Source organism: Mustelus asterias, unplaced genomic scaffold, assembly GCF_964213995.1.
Source record: "Mustelus asterias unplaced genomic scaffold, sMusAst1.hap1.1 HAP1_SCAFFOLD_150, whole genome shotgun sequence".
NCBI lineage: Eukaryota > Metazoa > Chordata > Chondrichthyes > Carcharhiniformes > Triakidae > Mustelus > Mustelus asterias.
The window spans coordinates 547,271-569,269 of NW_027590172.1; the positions used below are offsets into that span (position 1 = coordinate 547,271).

At 42.9% G+C, this 21,999-nt stretch overlaps 1 protein-coding gene and 4 non-coding genes across 5 annotated transcripts in view; 2 read left to right on the forward strand and 3 right to left on the reverse strand.

The window, feature by feature from the left end:
- The window catches only part of LOC144484979 (uncharacterized), a 565,458-nt gene that overhangs the window by 346,064 nt on the left and 197,395 nt on the right, over positions 1-21,999 (reverse strand). The window lies entirely within an intron of this gene.
- trnac-gca (transfer RNA cysteine (anticodon GCA)) lies at positions 5,713-5,784 on the forward strand. The gene has a single exon. It is a non-coding gene; the product is annotated as a tRNA-Cys (tRNA).
- trnan-guu (transfer RNA asparagine (anticodon GUU)) lies at positions 6,422-6,495 on the reverse strand. Its single transcript has one exon. It is a non-coding gene; the product is annotated as a tRNA-Asn (tRNA).
- trnac-gca (transfer RNA cysteine (anticodon GCA)) lies at positions 14,538-14,609 on the forward strand. Its single transcript has one exon. It is a non-coding gene; the product is annotated as a tRNA-Cys (tRNA).
- On the reverse strand, positions 20,097-20,170 carry trnan-guu (transfer RNA asparagine (anticodon GUU)). Its single transcript has one exon. It is a non-coding gene; the product is annotated as a tRNA-Asn (tRNA).

Consider the following 21,999-nt stretch of genomic DNA (forward strand, 5'->3'; position numbering starts at 1 on the left):
ATCAATTCATCCTGAACTGTGGAACAAACAGAAATCACATCCAGTCAGAAACAGAATCAGCTGCAGTGAAGGACCGGCACCATTTAAACTGCCTTAACCTTGTCTGATTCCCAATATCCTGCCAGATATGACATGAAAACCTCCTGTTGAATTTGCTCAGTCTTCACCTCAGGACACGAGGAAAGATTGTGTTTTATATGTTCCACCAGGCAATACCTGACATTTGTTTTTATGGTTTGGATGAGAGCAACAAATCTTCATTTCCTGACCTGTAATCTGAAAAGCAGTGAAAGTGTCAAACTCTAAACATCAGACCAACCTATTTTACAGTTTTTTCTTATCCACGCTGCTTTTGTTATTTTAATTTTCGCGCCAGATCACATTCACCACAAGCAAGACTCTGCCGCAAAATGGCACCTTCTGTTTGCACCACATTGATATATTCAGTCCATTACAACAGACAACAGGCATTCCACGCACAGTTATTACTTTCGCTTCCGACGGTTCAAAACTGGACAGAAACCTTTTCAAATATTGTCGTTGCAGAGTGAGGGAAAGGTTTAATAATTCAGTATGAACGCTAAAATCTGACCGATTTACTATCCAGATGTTAGCTTACATCACCATCTCTATCGTCAGCGCTTTGCAGCGCATCACTATCTTTCTGCTGCTATATTTGTTCTTGACCTGTTGCAAATGTGACCTTTCCAGCTGTGATGTAGACATGCAAAGCTCACTCGGTTGATTTTAGGAGATCTGCTTTTATTTTTAATAGTTTGCCGAGAGCAAAATATAATCGTTTCCTGAGCGGGAATTGAAACCAAACAACACTGGGTTGGTACTGAACACAACCCACTGGACATCCAGGGTCACGGGTGAAATGTGTTTTTCAAATTGACTTACGATACATCTCTTAATATGTCCAGTTTGGATGGAACATGGACTGCTTCAGCTAATGATAACACCGATTGAGTTCGCTGGGACATGAATTCGACAGTGAGGTAAAATAGTCCCACAACATGCTGAAGTGATCGGGGTATATAAAATTCTAAAATAATTGATAGATTGAACGTTGACGAAATGTTTCTTCTCATGGGGCAATGGAGAACAACAGGTCAAATATGTAGGTTGAGAGGCGGTAGATTTAAAACTGAGATGAGGAGGAACTGCTTCTCGCAGAGGGTCGTGAATTTGTTGAATTCATTGCCCCATAGCGCGGTGGAGTCTGAATCATTAAATGATTTCAAGAAAGCGACAGATATATTCCTAATAATAACAGGGACGAGGGGATATTGGAACAGGTAGGGAGGTGGATTTGAGAACAGGGAGAGATCAGTCATGAACTGATTGCATGACGGTTCAGGCTCGAAGCACTGAATTTGCCCACTTCTGCTCCTAATTCTATTTCCTAAGTGTAACTTTCAATTTTCAAAACCCACCAATTCATCACTGTGGCTCCAATGTAATCTACGTACATTACATCCACAGGTTCCCCTTCATCCACAACGCAACTGCGTCCTGTAAATGACTTGGGAATGGCCCCATTCTGTGGTGTAATTACTTTAAAATTCTTTTTTTCCCTCATTTAAGCTCTCCTGATTTACACCCGGCCAGAGGTCTCCCCTCTTGTTATGCTGCTGGATAACACTTGTTTAAAACCTCCTAATTTCTTACCATGCCCCGTAGTAATCATAGATTATGGAGCTAAAATATGAGATTTGTTTTCCTATGTACTCAAGCTGTCTGACTTTCTGACTTTTTCGAGCATTTTCACCTTTCACTGCAGAAATCTGTGCAGCTTTGAATGGCAATGGAAATATTTTCATTGAACAACTTCCCCAGCAGCGGCTCGTTGGACGAGGGGTATGATTCGGGCTGAGGGTGTTAACATCACCAACATGCGAGATATCCCGGGTTCAAAGGCCGAGCGAGAGTTCTCAATCAGCTGTCGTTTCGTATTGGACAAGTCAAAGGTTTTGTAAATGCATTTGCAGTGCAAACGGTGGGATTGGTTTTCGTGGGATTTGGTTTGAGAACCTGAGCACACAGTGCAGGCAATCTATCAACACAACACCCACACAAGGAAATCAAGACATTAAAAGGTGAATATGCTTGTGGCCACTCACTTGATCTCTGGTCATCAGTTTAGAGGACCCCATGTTTGTTGGTTCAGGCAGCTGGCTGTGTGTATATTGTTATTCATTCATGGGTTGTTGATGTGTACCTCACTCGCTATTTCTGTTTTTCATTGTCTCTATATATCTCCTTCGGAATCTGTCAGTGTCTCTGACTGTGTTTTTATTACGTTGACCGATTTTGATCCTTGCTGTCTTCATTCATTCGCTGTCTCTGTGCATCCGAGGTTCACTGAATTAATTTCTGCGTTTCTCCTGGGAGGAGAGATTCAGTGGGATGAATCTGTTCGCTCTGGAGTTTAGAATAATCAGAGGTGATCTTATTGAAAAGTCTGAAAGTAGGAAACAGTTTGACAGTGTACATGCTGAGAGGCTGTTCCCCCCACCCCTGGCTAGTTTATTATGAACAAAAAAATGTGAATTTTGTAAGAGGAGTTTGGAATGTTTGGGAGAGGCGAAGCTGAGCATTGGAAGATGTGAATGATGTAATTGATGATTGAGAGGAAGGGATAGGAACCTTGGGGATTCTGCAGGTCGATTCATTGTAAACTTTGAAATCAGAGCAAGCATCGACACCAGTTGGAAAAACAATATTTGTCTCCATGCATTTTAGGTTATGGAAACCAACCTGATCCATGTGCCTGGCGAGCTCAGTCGGTAGAGCATAAGACTCTTAATCACAGCTCCGTGGGTTCGAGCCCCACGTTGGGCGTCATCGTTTTGAACTTTGCCCCATTCTTGGGTGAATTCCCGATCTCTGTTCCTCGAGAAGCATCACCGCTCAAACTGAGTCTTTCTCCTTTCTGCGTTGTTTATCTCAGAGTTGTGGGTTTGTGACTGAAAACTGCCTGCAGTTCACTGGAAGGCGGGACTTCAGCGCTGAACTCAGCGAGAGGTTTTGTTCTCATTTATTGTGAGATTCAAACCCAGATCGGCGCGATTGTGTCAGTGGGAACAATAATCATCTCCATTGTAATTCAATCACTCCAGCCTTCCATCCGATCAAAAGACCGTCTGTTCTTTCCTCCTCTCCCTCTCTATTTTCCTTGATTCTGTACGTGTTTGTAAACCATTAAATCACCAATTTCTTCCAGTGAGGGTCAAAGATCAGCAACCTGAATCATTCACTCTCTTTCCCTCCCCACAGAAGTTGTGTGCTTCTAACATTTTCTGTTTTGAGGTGGGATTTGCAGCAACTACAATATCTTGTTTGGGATCACAGTGGATCACTTTTCTCTGACTGAACCTTACCTGTTTGAACAGTTAAAGGGCTGAGGTTTTAAATAATGAGACAGCAGAATATGTCACCCTATTTCACATGAAATGAAACAAAATGAGAATTAATCATTTCATAAAATGCTGCGAATGCAATATATATTTCATTATCAATGCCAGCATTTGTTGTCCACCCCTATTTCCCACTGAACTGCGTATTTTGCTGGGCCATTTCAGAGGGCAGTTAAGAGTCAATCACATTGCCTTGGGTTTGGAGTCCAATGGATACCAGAAATGGGGAAGAATGGCAGATTTCCTTCTGCAAAAGGTCCAGATGAGTTTTCATGACAATCAGAAAACAAGCTGCATTACTGAGACTAACTTTCACTTCCGTTTCAGTTCTCGACTGTGGTGGGATCGGGACCTGTGAGCCTGAGCCACGGGATTCATGCTCCACTGATTTTACCACTACGTCACCATCATCCCCGAAGGGTATAAGTGTAAATCCTTCACATGGAACAAACCGCTTAATTTCACATTGAAAACAAAGATTTAAAGCAGTGTACTGTAGAAATCGGCGTCAGAGACTCAGGATACCGGGGAATTGATGAGATATCGATTGCGTTCATTCAAAGGCAGAAAAATGTGGTGAATCCTCAGTGTGAGTGATGAAGGAGCTGCGATCCGAAAGCTAGAGATTCCAAATAAACCTGTTGCACTTTTAGCTGGTGAGAATTCTTACCGGGCACTGAAGGGCATTTGATTTACAATTCGCAAAAAGATGATTTTTATAAAATTAACAGCTTTCATCAAATCGCACTGCAATCACATTGCAGACGGTGCAGTGAGTTACTCTCCGTCTGCATCAGCTCCAGAGGACGATTGCTCAAGAACACAAAAAGCTCACCGATAAAGATGTAGTTACACAGACTCGATAGACAAGAGCTGATGCAAAGAGGGATAGCAGCAAGCACACTTGCTTCATTCATCAAGGATTACCGTAGAGCACGAGACCTTTCTCCTAAACCACACACGCACGCACGCACGCACACACCCGCCTGCCCGCCCACCCGCACGCACCCACCCACACACGCACGCACGCACCCAGCCGCACGCACACGCACACTTGCTCAATAATGCTCAGGACACCTCAATTTCCTTGATGGTCTCGTCGTTAGAATTCGCCGCCTTCAATGCCATGGTCTGGGTTCGATTCCCGGTTAGGGAATGATGATTCATTCTCTCGTGCAACACATGAATTAAGGAGAGTGGGTATTGCTTCCTGATTCAAAACGGGAGCGATACTTGTGGCAGGTTGAACAGCAGGGAGGACAAATTTGCCACAATCCACAATCCTGTCAATTACCCACAACAATTAATATTTACATTACGAAGTCTCACAACACGCGATCAATTTGGAATCAAGAGCTTTCGGGGCGCTGATAAAATAAAGCAAATTTATTTTATTATTGGAGCAATTGAACCAGTTGGACTTTAACATGATGCTCTGAGTCTTCTTATTCTGCCCATCCCAGTCCAACGCCCGTATCTCGACATCATATTTACATTGCAATTGCTGGCACCTCCTGTCAAAATGAGTGAGCTACCTTCTGCTGCATTAAATTTCACTGCAGCTCACCACATTCAAAGAGTAATGTTTGTTATAAACCTTATTGCAGTAAATCTGTTGAAACGATTCAGCTTATCACAGCTCCGCTTTCATCACACTGGAAGCTAATGTGAAAATATGAACAATTTCAAAGCTGAACAACGTGCACAAGATTGGAAGGTGAGTGCAACCGTGAGTAATTGGCACTGTGCATAATCCTGTACTCAGTTTCTGGGAGAATCAGGAAGATGAAATTCTGGTGTTCCAGTGGTTAGGATTCGGCGCTTTCAGAGTCATAGATCGGCTTCGATATGCTAAGATTTAAAGTTTTTCATAATCCGTTCAACAAACCTGAATTGCTTCCTGATCGAAAACAGCTCTGTCAGAAGCAGTGCAGTTAGATCTATAATTCTGTGTCTGAATTGGAAATGTCACACGGGCAACAGTTTAAGAATAAACACAGATAGTGAAAGGCCGTGATAGGCTGCAAAGCGCTGCCAATAGAGATGGGGATACAAATCTGTATGACAATGGGGTAGATTTTATCGATTAGGTTGACACAAATATCTCATCGACCTGGATCCAAATCTCAGCCAAATCACAAGAAAACATCTCGCTAACTTAAACACTAAGCTTTCCGACTTCACTCAGAAACCAGTAACTCTGAGACAAAGCGGGATGCAGTCTGACCACTCGATCCCCCTCCACACTTAATAAGAATATGCTGGATCCCGTGAACCAGCTTGCGATTGAGGGGGTGTAGCTCAGCGGTAGCGCATTTGACTGCAGATCAAGAGGTCCTCGGTTCAAATCCGAATGCCTCCTTCCTTGTCGAGCTGATACTTTTTTTTCAATTGGAACTGTCTTCCATTGGCTGAACAGCGCTTTGTGACGTCCAGCAACCGGGAAAGGCGCGACAGAAATACAAGTCGGTCTTTCATTAATTATCTTTAATCCCAATCCTTTGGTTACTGACCCTCGTCAGTGGAAACAGTGTGTCCCTATCTGCTCTATCAAACAGCCCTTTCCCATGTGAACTATCTGCTCTCAATCTCAGGACTTTGCAATTATAAAAACAGCATTCTGGTGAAAGTTTAACTCAGTCCTCATTCCACTGATCTTTGCCGACTTGCTGTGTATTTTCCTTATTGAACACATTTCAGGTTGCGACAGACAGATTCCTGAGAAATCTGAGAAAGAAGGGGAGTGTGCAGGAAAATGGAAACCCAAGATCAAACATGGGTTAAAGTTTCGAGTTCAGTTATTGAGTTTAATAATATTTGAAATATATAAATTGTTACAAATAAGCTGTTGGAGATAAATGTTCAATAAACTAACGTCGGCTAACAGTAGAGGCAGAAACACACGATAAGTTTTTTTTTAGTGTTGCCCAAGGACTCAGTGACACTCAAAAACCGAGAGACAATGAAAGCAGATGGAGAGGAAAAAAAAGTGAAAGCCCCGTCCCTGGATGGTCTCGAACCATCAACCTTTCAGTTAACAGCCGAACGCGCTAACCAATTGCGCCACAGAGACTGACGAAAATGACGCTTACATGGCATCCTAAATCAGGGTGACAGCGTGTTGGCTGCAAGTTAGACGCCAATTCAATTTTCACCAAACCTGACACAGAAAGACCAAATGATGGCATCGTTTACAAATCTAAACATGTATATTTTATTATTTTACCCCACAGTGTTGTTGTGGTGTAATGGTTCATCCCTTCTAACATGGAAAACGACCGTTTGATAGAGCAGGGAGGGACAGACTGTTCCCACTGACTGGGCTCAGTAACAGAGGACGAGGATTGAAGATCATGAAATATTTGCATTTATATAGAACCTATCCCGACCAGCGGACGTCACAAAGCACTTTCCAGTCAATGAAGGGCAGTACCTTAATTAACATGTTTTACTTGTTTCCTTAAAGTTCTTGGTTATTTGAATAAAATAGCTTCTTATGGCTGATCTTGGAGTACAACTCAGTTTTTCACCAGCTCCCCATATCCCTGAATTCCCGAGAGGCCAGAAACCTGTCTATCCCAACCTTAAATATATTCGATGATGGAGCTTCCATAACTGTCTGGCATTGGGAATTTCAAAGATTCACAACCATTTCAGTGAAGTAATTTCGCCTTATCATAGGCCGAAATGATCAGCCCATTTTCCTGAGACTGTACTGCCGTGGGTTAGATTTCCCGACAAGCAGAAGAAATCTCTCAGCCTCCACCCTGTCAAACCCAATCAGACTTGTGTAGGTTTAATGAAATCGCCTCTCATTCTTCCAAACTCCAGAGACTTTCAGCCCAATTTACTCAGCCTCTCATCATACGACAACTCCCTCATCCCAGGGATCATCTGCTGAACCTTATCTGCACCGTTTCCAATGCAAATAAACCCTTTATTAAATGTGAATATCATATCTGCACAGAATATTCAACATGTGGTCTCAACAAAACTCTGTGCAACTGCAGCAACACCTCGTTATACTTGGACTCCAGTCTGCCGTCAAGTAAGACTAAAATGCAAGTTTCCTTCCAATCATTGCCTGCACCTACATGCCAGCTTTATGCATTCCTTGTACAAACGCATCTATTCTCAATATCGACACTAACCTTTTTTAGCTCTTCAAATATGTCCTGCTCTTTCGATTTTTTTACGAAGAAGGACATATCTTTTCGCTTTCCAAAATCACACCCGATCTGAACCTCGATTTAGCTCTTCTTTGACTTTTAGACTCCCTTCCCCTTTCCTACAGCTTCTATCAGCTAAACTTTGCCCGTAGGCTCCAGCGAGAATGGAACTCGCGACCCCTGGTTTACAAGACCACTGCTCTAACCACTGGAGCCAAATGCTGCCAGAAGCTGCCACTAAGTGCAGCATTATCCGTGGATTGAGGACCAGGATGGGGTTTGAGGACGGAGATTTTTGATGAATGTGGAAATGTCTGAGGTGGAGAGCCGGAAGTTAAAAGACAGAAGTTGAAAGTGACATGATTTGACATGTGTATTGTGTATGTACTTGACATGTATGTTGTGTGTGTCATGTGGTTCTTCTTCAGAGTTTATCGTTAATGTTACACCTCTGATTTTTCCAGCTCTGATACAAGTTCATCCAGCTGGAAGATTTAGCTTGTTGTTACCTTCACGGACGCTGTTTTTATTGAATGAAGAAATGAACAAAAATTTATTCACTCCGTGACTGGGAATCGAAACCGCGTCACGGCGCCGACGCTGATCACTAGACACTCAGTGACGCTGATGTGACAAATATGGAGTGAGTTGATCATCTCTGCACCCATTGCTTCATTTCCGATAACTTTCAAATAAAAAAAAGTCACAATGAGGAATGACGGGAAGCGCACATGACAGGATTTGAACCTCAGTTAGAAAATCCCAATCCATCCCCTGGGCCGGGACTGCAGTCTCAATGTTTGCAATCCTGCTGTTTAATTCGACAGACAGCCATTCAACCGGTGTTCCCGTTTGTATTCTCCATCGGAGCAGCTCCACTCCTCCCAGCTTTGACAAAGGGTCATCTGGACTCGAAATGTCAGCTTTCTTCACTCCTTACAGATGCTGCCAGACATGGTGAGATTTTCCAGCATTTTCTCTTTTTGTTTCCGAATCCAGAATCCACGATAATTTGCTCCAGTCCTTCCACACTCGTTCCTTTACCTCAACAACTGTTTACATTGCTCTGTCGCTCCTCTTTCTTCAGGCCAAAAACGACATGGCACAAACTCTTGCATTCAATCTGAAATGCTGGACTTCAACTGCAGGGACCAAAACTCAAACCCATTCTGGCAGTGGCTGCAGTCGAACACAACAACTCCGTAGAGACTGGACCTTCAGCTACGGGCTTAGATTACTCAGCTCCGTTACCACGTATGCAGCTGTGCCCTTTACTGGTATTGTTATTGAAATTAGCAGCAAAGGAGCTGCAACAGTCCATCAGTTGGCTTGAGCCTGCTCCTTCACTGAATCAATTTATCCTGAACTGTGTAACAAGCAGGGATCACATCCAGTCAGAAACAGAATGAGCTGCAGTGAAGGACCAGCACCATTTAAACTGCCCTTAACCTTGTCTGGTTCCCAATATCGTGCCAGAAATGACAAAAAAACCTCCTGTTGAATTTGCTCAGTCTTCACTTCAGGACACGAGGCGAGATTGTGTTTTATATGTTCCACCAGGCAATAACTGACACTTGTTTTTACGGTTTGGATGAGAGCAACAAATCTCCATTACCTGACCACCAATCCAAACAGCAGTGAAAGTGTCAAACTCTAACCAACAGATCAGCTGCTTGTTGCCTGTTTTACAACTTGCTTTACACACACTGCATGTGTTGCTTTATTTTTCGCGCCAGGCCAGACTACATTCACCACAAGCAAGTCTCTGTTGCAATATCGCACCTTCTGTTTCCACCCCAGTGATACATTCAATTCGTGACAACATACAACAGACATTCCACTTACAATTATTAATTCCACTTCCGACTGTTTGAAACGAGAGAGAACCTTTTCCAAATATTTCCATTGCAGCGTGAGGGAAAAGTTGAATAATTCAGTGTGAACGCCAAAATCTGATCTTTTTACCATCCAAATGTTACCTTACATCACCGTCTCTATTGTCAGCGCTTTGCAGCCTATCACTATCTTTCTGCTACTGTGTTTGTTCTTGACCTGTTGCGCATGTGACATTTCCAGCTGTGATGTAGACTTGCAAAACTCACTCGGCTCATATTAATAGATCTGCTTTCGATCAGATAGTAAATCAGGTTATTTTTTAATAGTTCGCTGAGAGCTAAAAATAATCGTTCTCTGAACGGGAATTGAAAACAAACAACACTGGGGAGTACTGAATACAACCCACTGGACTCCCAGGGCCACGGGTGAACTGTGTTTTTCAAAATGACTTACCATATATCCCTTAATGTGTCCAGTTTGGATGGAACATAAGTGACTGCTTCAGCGAATGACAACACCGATTGTGCTTGCTGGGAAATGAAATCGACAGTGAGGTGAAATACTCCCACAAGATGCGGGAGTGATCGTGGTATATAAAATTCTAAATAGGATTGAAGAAAGTAAAATCATTTTTCTTATGCGCAATCGGGAACACCATGTCAAATGTATAGGTTGAGAGGTGGTAGATTTAAAACTGAGATGAGGAGGAACTGCTTCTCACTGAGGGTCGTGAATTTGTGGAATGCATAGCCCTATAGCGCGGTTGAGTCTGAATCATTAAATGATTTCAAGGAAGAGACAGATATATTCCTGATAATTAAAGGGATGAGGGGATATTGGAACAGGTAGGGAGGTGGATTTGAGAACAGGGAGAGATCAGTCATGAACTGATTGCATGACGGTTCAGGCTCGAAGCGCTGAATTTGTCCACTTCTGCTCCTAATTCTATGTTCCTACGTGTAAATTTCAATTTTCAAAACCCACCAACTCATCACTGTGGCTCCAATGTAATCTACGTACATTACATCCACAGGTTCCCCTTCATCCACAACACAACTGAGTTCTGTAAGGGACTGAGGAATGGCCCCAATCTGTGGTTTAATTACTTTAAATTTCTTTGTTTCCCTCATTTAATCTCTCCTGATTTACACCCGGCCAGAGGCCTCAAACCTCTTGCTATGCTGCTGGATAACACTTGTTTAAAACTTCCTACATTTCTAAAAATTCCCAATTATTCCCAATGAAAGGTTATGGAGCTAAAATATAAGATTTGTTTTCCTGTGCACTGAAGCTGTCTGGCTTTCTGAGTTTTTCCAGCATTTTCACCTTTCACTGCAGAAGTCTGAGCAGCTTTGGATGTCAATGGAAATGTTTTCATTGAACAACATCCGCAGCAGCGGCTCGTTGGACGAGAGGTATGGCTCGGGCCTGGGGCGTAAACATCTACAAACGTGTGAGCGACCTCGGGTTCACATGCCGGGCTCGATCCCTTAATCAGCTGTTGTTTCGTATTGGACAAGTCATAGGTTTTCTCAGTGCAAACGTTGGGATTGGTTTACGTGGGATTTGGTTTGAGAACCTGAGCACATCGTACAGGCAATCTATCAACACAACACTCACACAAGAAAATCAAGACATCAAAAGGTTAATATGCTTGTGGCCACTCACTTGATCTCTGTTCACCAGTTTAGAGGACCCCATGTTTGTTGGTTGAGACAGCTGACTGTCTGATTATTGTTATTCATTCGTGGGTTCTGGATGAGTACCGCCCTCGCTATTTCTGTTTTTCATTGTCTCTATATATCTCCCTCAGACTCTCTGACTATGTTTTTATTACGTTGACATCTTTTGCTCCTTGCTCTGTCCATTATTTCGCTGTCTGTGTGTAACCGAGCTTCACTGGATTGATTTCTGCGTTTCTCCTGCGAGGAGAGAATCAGTGGGATGAGTCTGTTCGGTCTGGAGTTTAGAATAATCAGAGGTGATCTTATTGAAAAGTCTGTAACTGGGAAACAGTTTGCCAGTGTAAATGTTGAGTTCCCTCCACCCCTGGCTAAATTATTAAGAACAAAGAAAAATAAGGTGAATGATGTAAGAGGAGTTTGGAATATTTGGGAGAGGTGAAGCTAAGAATTGGAAGATGTGAATAACGTAATTAATAATTGAGAGGAATGGATAGGAACTTTGGGGATTCTGTCGGTGGATTGATTGTAAACTTTGAAATCAGAACAAGCTGAGACACCAGGTGGAAAAACCGTATTTGTCTCCATGCATTTTAGGTTATGGAAAGCAGTGTAGTACATGTTCCCGGCTAGCTCAGTCGGTAAAGCATGAGACTCTTAATCTCAGGGTCGTTCGTTCGAGCCCCACGTTGGGCGTTATTGCTTTTTAAACTTTGCCTCTTTCCTGGGTGAATTCCAGATCTCCGTCCTTCCAGAAGTGTCACCGCTCAAACTGAGTCTTTCTCCTTTCTCACAGTTGTGGATTTGTGACTGAAAACTGTCTCCAGTTCACTGGAAGGCGGGGAGTTGAGCGCTGAACTCAGCGAGTGGTTTTGTTCTCACTTATTATGAGATTTAAACCCAGATCTGCGAGATTGTGTCAGTGGAAACAATAATCATCTCCATTGTAATTCAATCACTCCAGCCTTCCATCCGATCAAACGACCGCTTGTTTTTTCCTCCTCTCCCTCTCTATTTTCCTTGACTCTGTCCTTGTTTGTCAACGATTAAATCACTATTTTCTTCCAGTTAAGGTCAGCAACCTGAATCATTCACGCTCTTACCCTCTCCACAGAAGCTGTTGAAGCCGATGAGTGCTTCCAACATTTTCTGTTTTGAGGTGGGATTCGCAGCAACTAAAATTCCTTGTTTTGGATCACAGTGGTTCACTTTTCTCTGACTGAATCTTACCTGTTTGAAAAGTTGAAAGGCTGAGGTTTTAAATAATAAGACACTGGAATATATCACCCTTTCACATGAAATGAAACAAAATGAGAATTAATCATTTCTTAAAATGCTGCTAATGCAATATATATTTTGTTGTCAATGCCATCATTTGTTGTCAATCCCTATTTCCCACTGAACTGAGTATTTTGCTGGGCCATTTCAGAGGGCAGTTAAGAGTCAATCACATTGCCTTTCCTCTGGAGTCCCATGGAGGGCAGAAAGGGGAAGGATGGCAGATTTCCTTCTGCAAGATGTGTTTTCATGACAATCAGAAAACAAAGCTTCATTACTGAGACTAGCTTTCACTTCCGTTTCAGTTCTAGACTGCGGTGGGATCGTGACCTGTGAGCCGGGGCCACAGGATTCATACTCCACTGATTTTACCACTATGTCACCATCTTCCCGGAAGAGTGTAAGTTTAAATCCTTCACATGGAATCAAACCACCTAATTTCACATTGAACACAATCATTTAAAGCAGTGTACTGTGGAAATCAGTGTCTTACACTCAGGATACCGGGGAATTGACGAGATATCTATTGCTTTCATTTAAAGACAGAAAAATGTGGTGAATCCTCAGCGTGAGTGATGAAGGAGCTGCGCTCCGAAAGCTCGTGATTTCAAACAAACCTGTTGCACTTTAACCTGGTGTTGTGCGAATTCTTACCGGGTACTGAAGGGCATTTCATTTACAATTCGCAAAAAGATTATTTTTATAAAATTAACAGCTTTCAGCAAATCACACCGCAATCACATTGCGGACGGTGCAGTGAGTTACTCTCCTGGCCTCATTGTATCAGCTCCAGAGGACGATTTCTCAAGAACACAAAAAGCTCAGCGAAAAAGATGTTGGTGGCTTCATTCATCAAGGATTACCCTGGAGCACGTGACCTTTCTCCGAAATCACGCACGCACACACAAGCACACAATTGCTCAATAATGCTCAGGTCACCTCAATTTCCGTGTTGGTTTCGTTGATAAAATTCGCTGTTTTCACTGCCATGGTCTGGGTTCGATTCGCGGGTCGGGAATGATGATTCATTGCTCTCGTGCAACAGATGAATTAAGGAGAGTGGGTATTGCTTCCTGGTCAAAAACGGGAGCGATACTTGTGGCAGGTTGAACAGGAAGAAGGAAAAATCTGCCCCATTCCACAATCCTGTCAATTGCCCACAACAATTCATATTTACATTAGGAAGTCTTACAACACCAGGTCTATTTGGAGTCAGGAGCTTTCGGGGCGCTGATAAAATAAAGCAAATTGATTTTATTATTGGAGCAAATGAACCTGTTGGACTTTAACAATGTGCTGTGAGACTTATTATTGTGCCCACCCCAGTCCAACCCGGTATCTCGACATCATATTTACATTGCAATTGCTGGCACCTACTGTCAGAATGAGTGAGTTACTTTCTACTGCATTAAATTTCACTGTGGCTCACCACATTCAAAGAGTAATGTTTGTTATAAACCGTATTGTGGTAAATCTGTTGAAAAACATCAGCTTATCACTGCTCTGCTTTCATCACACTGGAAGCTGATGTGAAAAGATGAATAATTTCAAAGCTGAACAACGTGCACAAGACTGGAAGGAGAATGCGACTGTGAATAATTGGCACTGTGCATATTCCTGTATCCAGTCTATGGGAGAACCAGGAGAATGAAACCCTGGTGGTCCAGTGCTTAGGATTTGGCGCTTTCAGGGTCATAGGTCGGCTTCGATATGCCAAGATTTAAAGTTTTTGCTAATCTATTTCACAAACCTGAATTGCTTCCTGATTGAAAACAGCTCTGTCCGAAGCAGTGGAGTTAGATCTATATTTCTGTCCGAATTGGAAATGTTACATGGGCAACAGTTCAAGAACAAACACAGATAGTGAAGGACAGTGATAGGCTGCAAAGCGCTGCCAATAGAGATGGGGATACAAGGTCAAATCTGTATGACAATGGGGTAGATTGTATCGATTAGATTGACACAAACATCTCCTAGACCTGGATCCAAATCTCAGCCAAATCACAAGAAAGCATCTCGCTAACTTAAACGCTAAGCTCTCCGACTTCGCTCAGAAACTCTGAGACAAAGCGGGATGCAGTCTGACCACTGGATCCCCCTCCACCACTTAATAAGACTATGCTCGATCCCGAGCACTAGTTTACAGCTGAGGGGGCGTAGCTCAGTGGTAGAGCGTTTGACTGCAGATCAAACGGCCCTCGGTTCAAATCCGAGTGCCCCCTTCCTTGTCTAATTGTTAACTTAGTTTCAATTGTGACTGTTTTTCTTTGGCTGCAAAGCGCATTGTGACGTCCACCAACCCTGAAAAGCGTTACATAAATACAAATCGGTCTTTCATAAATTACCTTCAATCCCTATTATTTGGTTACTGACAATCGTCAGTGGAAACAGTTTGTCCCTTTCTGCTCTATCAAACGGCTCTTTCCCATGTTGGGAGAAGCGGGAAACCACTAAATCGCTGCAACACTGTGGGGAATGAAGTTGTCAAAGGGGCTTGCATAGTATTGTAAACGATGTGGTCATGTTGTAGTTCTCGACTATGTTTTTATAAAGAGAATTGGGGTTGGATATTTACAGCACTCGCTGACACCCTAATACAGCGTGTCTTCATCTCAGTGGCGGAATTCGTTATTGCGTTCGACTTTAAGCAAATGGTTGGTGGCTCAGTACCATCCAGAGGCGGTGGTTGTACTTTTATTTTCCCCATAAGCATTCATTGTCGCGCAGTTCCGGCTTGTGAACCGAGGCAACAATAAAAATATTCCTCAAGTGTTGCCGCTCGACTGTTGTCAGGTGTTGTCAACGTTATTTATTTAATGAATATTCATATCATACATATCACATGGTATAATATATATTCATTTCAAATATGCAATTAAAGTTAAGAATTAGAGTCTTGGCTGGATGTGTTTGTGTGTCAGTTCTCCGATGAGTCCTCATCTGAGACTGGGAAACAATCTCTCATTATTCTGTAGGTTCAATAAGATTGCCTCTCAGTCTTCCAAACTCCAGGGAATTTCAGCCCAATTAACACAGCCTCACATCTCAGGAGAACTCTCTCATCACAGGAACCTACCAAGTGGACCGTCTCCAATGGAAGGGTAGCCTTTTTCTGAAAAAAACATTGTGGATATCAGAACTGCACCGAATATTCCACACTTGCTCCCAACAAAACCCTGTATAAATGTAGGTTGGTGTTTTTATTCTTATACAGCAATCTGTTGGCAATAAAGACCAAAATGTCATTTCCCTTCCTATTGTTTGCTGCACCACCACGCTATCTTCCTGCGTTCCTTGGACAAACACACCCAAATCTCTCAAGATAAATGCTTATATTAGGAAGGACGATGGCCTTGTGGTATTATCGCGAGATTATTTATCCAGAAACTCATCCAATTTTACGGGGCCCCGCTTTTGAATCCTGCCACGGCACGTTGTGCAATTTGTATTCAATTAAAACTATCTGGAATTAAGAATCTACTGATGACCATGAAACCATTGTCGATTGTCGGAAAAATAAACATGGAGTTCGGTAATGTGCTTTAGGAAAGGAAATCTGCCGTCCCTTATCCGGCCTGGCCGACATTGATTCCAGAGCTGCAGCAAAGTGGTTGACTCCAAACTGTCCTAGGGCAACCAGGATGGGCAATAAATGCTGGCCAGCCAGCGACGCCCATTTTTAATGAATTAAGACAGAACTAGGTCATCTTTCCAAACATTGTCTGCTCTTTCTCCGTTTATGAACAAGAGAATATCTTTTTGGGCAACATGGTGGCACTGCTGCCTCACAGCGCCAGGGACCCGGTTTTGATTTCCGTCATTGGTTACTGTCTGTGCAGAGTCTGCATGCTTTCCCAGTGTTGCGTGGGTTTCCTGCGGGTGCTCCTTCTTATTCCCACAGAGTGAAAGATGTGGTGGTTAGGTACATTGGCCATGCTAAATTAGCTGTCAATTTACCCGAGAAGGTGCCGGTTCTGCCGACGAGGGAATTGTCACAGAAACTTCATTGCGGTCTTAATGTAAGCTTAATTGTGGGACTAATAAATAAAATTTAAACTGTCTAACCTTACACCCGATCTGCTGCAACCACTGAGCTACAGAGCCAATTCCTGCGCCCAGTACGGAGCTGCTGTATCATCATCAGTGGAGCGAAGAAGGGGTTGAATTTTCAGGTGGGTGATATTTAATGGATGTGGAAATATCCGAGGTGGAGAACAAGGAGTTAATCGATGAGACTTGAAAGAGGAAGAATTTGACATGTGTGTCAGTTGCTTTTGTGATAAATGTCTGCCGTCTCATTCTTCTTCAGAGTTTATTGCTGTTGTTACATCTCTGATTTTTCCAGCTCTGATACAATTCATCTGCTGAAGATTAATCTTCTTTCTCCCTCAACAGACACTGTGAGCTGTGTTTTCATTTAATGAAGAGTTAAATAATAAGTTATTCATTACTTGCCTGGGACTCCAACGCGAGACATGGCGCCGAAACCTGACCACGGGACACCAGGAAAGCTAATATCAGAGATTTGAAATTCGTTGATAACCATCTCTGTCTCCACCGCTTCATTTCAGGTCAATTTCGCAACTGACATTGTCACACAGTCATTCCAACATCTTATAACCAACTAAAACAAATTATGTCTTCTTCCTTTATGTTCAGATACTTTCAACTCCAGAAATTCAGTACGTGCTGAGCAAAGTGCTCTGTTTAGTTAACAGTTTGTCATCAATTCCGGGGCATAGCGGTGGAAACATTGACTCTGAACCACTAGACCACCCAGGCTCCACTATTACTGGTTCAATGTTGCCTTGTCCACCATTCCTGGTGTCATGTAATCCATTCTGTCTTGTTCTCTATCACAGAGATTCCTTTTGATCCTTTCGCTGAGTGATTCCTCACTTTACAATCAGAAAATACTGGGAATACTCAGCAGGTCAGTTCATATTTAGTGACAAACACGCAAATAATTCCAGTAGTCGAATCCCTCTGAAATTAAAACCATTTGAATTTTTTTTTCTGTGAAGGCAAAATATTGCGGATGCTGGAACCTGAAACAGAAATAGAAAACTGCTGGAAAATCTTAGCAGGACTGACAGCATCTGTAGAGACAGAATAGAGCCAACGTTTCGAGTCCGGAGCTCTGACGAAGGGTCATCCGGACTTTAAACGTTGGCTCTATTCTTTCTCCACAGATGCTGTCAGGTTAGTTCAGATCTTCCAACATTTTCTCTGTATGATGAAAGTATTTCTGCCGGGATTAAACCGCGGATCTTTCACGTGTAACGTGAATGTGACAACGACTACACCACAGAAACATTGCGATGCACTGATTCAAGGAAACTGGTTCCACAAACCCGTCAATTACCAACAATAATTTACATTTGAGTTGCATGGAATTCGTGTGATAACAGAGATATTTCGTAAAGTTAATTAACTGGACATATAGCGGTGATTAGATTCGATCACACGCTTCAACTCATATGACTGCCTTGGAACGAGTCTCACAGCACCAGGTGAAAGTCCAACAGATTTATTTGGTAGCACGTGACTCACGTCATGAAAGGGCAGTGCTCCGAAAGCTTGTGCTGCCAAATAAACCTTTTGGACTTTAACCTGGTGTTGTGAGATTACTTACTGTGCCTATCCCAGTCCAACGCCGGCAACTCCACATCATTACTGTCCTGAACTCATCAATGCTACCAGTAGAACCTGTTGATGCCGTATCTGGTATTGCAAGTGAACAGAATCAATGGAGTAGAATTGGGTCACATGACCCATTGAGCCTCCTCCACCACTGAATCGAGGCAGATCCACAGCCTCAACCCCAATTTCCAAGTTTATCCCGATAGCCCTTCATTCACTTAGATTCTAACAACTTTCCACCTCTACCTTCAATGTCTTCATGAATTGAAAATCCACAGACCTCTGTGCAGCTCCAGAATTGATGCAAGATGGCACCCGAGCGAGGCGACCTCTTGCAAGCTGTGCCCAGCATACCTTCTAACTATATCTTTTACTCTCGTTCTCTGCTTTTAAAACGTCATTCTAACTCTTTTAAACTCTCTCACAATGCTTCAATTCAATTTCTTACATCCCAGCTATGACTGTAACACTACACTCTGCACTCTCTCGTTTCCTTCTCTATGAACGGTATGCTTTGTCTGTACAGCGCGCAAGAAACAATACTTTTTATTGTATGCTAATATATGTGACAATAATAAGTCAAATAATTCCAAAGATTCACAAGCCTTTGAGTGAAGAAATATCTCCATACCTCAGTCAGAAATGGCTGAAACATTAACCAGAAAATGTAAGCCCAGAGTACCTTACTGAGGCACTTTTGCCACTGTCGAACCGGAACATCACTCATTTGCCATGGCTAATCCATCCAGCCTGCATCAGCTGCACCGTGAGTGTGACAGTGGAAGCAGAAAAGCAACAATATGCCAGTGGCGACTTTGCTGAGGGTATTCTTTTCAATAAATGGCGAAGAACAAATTAACATTTTGTCTGCTCCAATCCAGTTCATATGCAACAGCGATCAAGAATCGGGGAAAATTCAAAAAAATATTAATTTCGATAATGTTCCGACCTTATTTTGAATCGGGGAGCTCATCGTATATGAAATGAACATGTTAACTCCTACAATCCAGAAACTCTGCTGATGACCAATGTGACCGGCCGAGAATATCAAACAGTGCAGTCTGATTGCAATTTAAATCCTTGTTTTGTTGAATTATAATTCGGTTGCAAACCTTAGCCATGTGGCAGAGTCATTGATCTAACATAAGGTTCAGAAAATAACATTTGTCCCGAATTTTATCTCTTTCTCCATGAATGCAGTTGCCGAATATTATTCAAGCATTGGGGAAGTGTAAATGCCACATGGCTGTGAGATAATGTGATTCCTTAATATTTAATAACACTTAGAGATGGGACAGCTGCTTTGAAAAGGTTTCATCAGTTTTTTTGAACACAAGGATCAGTATACTTCAGGAACACAGGTGACACATGGAAGTATTTGGAATTTGATGCGTGTCCACAGATTCTGCCAAACCTGCTGAGAATTTCCACCATCTCATGCTTGTATTATAAATACAGGTTTTATCAGAACATAAAACGGCAAGACGGCAATGATAAATGAAATAGTCCCACAGGCTGTTCACGTGTAACTTTCAATTTCCAAAACCCACCAACCTCATCATTACTGATCCTGTGAAAACGTACCTTGTAAAACACGGCAGGCATTCATCTCTCAAAGAACTGAAACGCCTCAAATGTGAACTCTCTGCTCTCAATCTCAGGACTTTTCAATTATAAAAGCAGCATTCTGGTGAAAGTTTAACTCAGTCCTCATTCCACTGATCTTTGCCGACTTGCTGTGTATTTCCCTCATTGAACACATTTCAGGTTGGGACAGACAGATTCCTGATCTATCTGAGAAAGAAGAGGAATGGGCAGGAAAATGGAAACCCAAGATCAAACATAGGTTAAAGTTTCGAGTTCAGTTATTGAGTTTAATAATTTTGAAATATATAAATTGTTACAAATAATATGTCAGAGATAAATGTTCAATAAACTAACGTCGGCTAACAGTAGAGGCAGAAACACACGATAAGTTTTTTTTTTTGGGTTGCCCAAGGACTCAGTGACACTCAAAAACCGAGAGACAATGAAAGTAGATGGAGTGGAAAAAAAACTGAAAACGCCGTCCCTGGATGGTCTCGAACCATCAACCTTTCGATTAACAGCCGAACGCGCTAACCAATTGCGCCACAGAGACTGACACAACTGGACCCTACAAGGCATCCTAAATCAGGGTGACAGCGTGTTGGCTGCAAGTTAGACGCCAATTCAATTTTCACCAAACCTGACACAGAAAGACCAAATGATGGCATCGTTTACAAATCTAAACATGTATATTTTATTATTTTACCCCGCAGTGTTGTTGTGGTGTAATGGTTAATCCCTTCTCCTAACATGGAAAAGGGCCGTTTGAAAGAGCAGAGAGGGACAGACTGTTCCCACTGACTGGGCTCAGTAACATAAGAACATAAGAAATAGGAGCAGGAGTAGGCCATCTAGCCCCTCGAGCCTGCCCCGCCATTCAATAAGATCATGGCTGATCTGACGTGGATCAGTACCACTTACCCGCCTGATCCCCATAACCCTTAATTCCCTTACCGATCAGGAATCCGTCCATCCGCGCTTTAAACATATTCAGCGAGGGAGCCTCCACCACCTCAGTGGGCAGAGAATTCCAGAGATTCACCACCCTCTGGGAGAAGAAGTTCCTCCTCAACTCTGTCTTAAACCGACCCCCCTTTATTTTGAGGCTGTGTCCTCTAGTTTTAACTTCCTTACTAAGTGGAAAGAATCTCTCCGCCTCCACCCTATCCAGCCCCCGCATTATCTTATAAGTCTCCATAAGATCCCCCCTCATCCTTCTAAACTCCAACGAGTACAAACCCAATCTCCTCAGCCTCTCCTCATAATCCAAACCCCTCATCTCCGGTATCAACCTGGTGAACCTTCTCTGCACTCCCTCCAATGCCAATATATCCTTCCTCATATAAGGGGACCAATACTGCACACAGTATTCCAGCTGCGGCCTCACCAATGCCCTGTACAGGTGCATCAAGACGTCCCTGCTTTTATATTCTATCCCCTTCGCAATATAGGCCAACATCCCATTTGCCTTCTTGATCACCTGTTGTACCTGCAGACTGGGCTTTTGCGTCTCATGCACAAGGACCCCCAGGTCCTTTGCACGGTAGCATGTTTTAATTTGTTTCCATTGAGATAGTAATCCCATTTGTTATTATTTCCTCCAAAGTGTATAACCTCGCATTTCTCAACGTTATACTCCATTTGCCATATCCTCGCCCACTCACTCAGCCTGTCCAAATCTCTCTGCAGATCTTCTCCGTCCTCCACACGATTCACTTTTCCACTTATCTTTGTGTCGTCTGCAAACTTCGTTACCCTACACTCCGTCCCCTCCTCCAGATCGTCTATATAAATGGTAAATAGTTGCGGCCCGAGTACCGATCCCTGCGGCACGCCACTAGTTACCTTCCTCCAACCGGAAAAACACCCATTTATTCCGACTCTTTGCTTCCTGTCGGATAGCCAGTCCCCAATCCACTTTAACACACTACCCCCAACTCCGTGTGCCCTAATCTTCTTCAGTAGCCTTTTATGGGGCACCTTATCAAATGCCTTTTGGAAATCCAAAAACACCGCATCCACCGGTTCTCCTCCATCAACCGCCCTAGTCACATCTTCATAAAAATCCAACATGTTCGTCAAGCACGACTTTCCCCTCATGAATCCATGCTGCGTCTGATTGATCGAACCATTTCTATCCAGATGCCCTGCTATCTCCTCTTTAATAATGGATTCCAGCATTTTCCCTACTACAGACGTTAAGCTGACCGGCCTATCGTTACCCGCCTTTTGTCTCCTTCCTTTTTTAAACAGCGGCGTAACATTAGCCGTTTTCCAATCAACCGGCACTACCCCAGAATGCAACGAGTTTTGATAAATAATCACTAACGCATCCACTATTACCTCTGACATTTCTTTCAATACCCTGGGATGCATTCCATC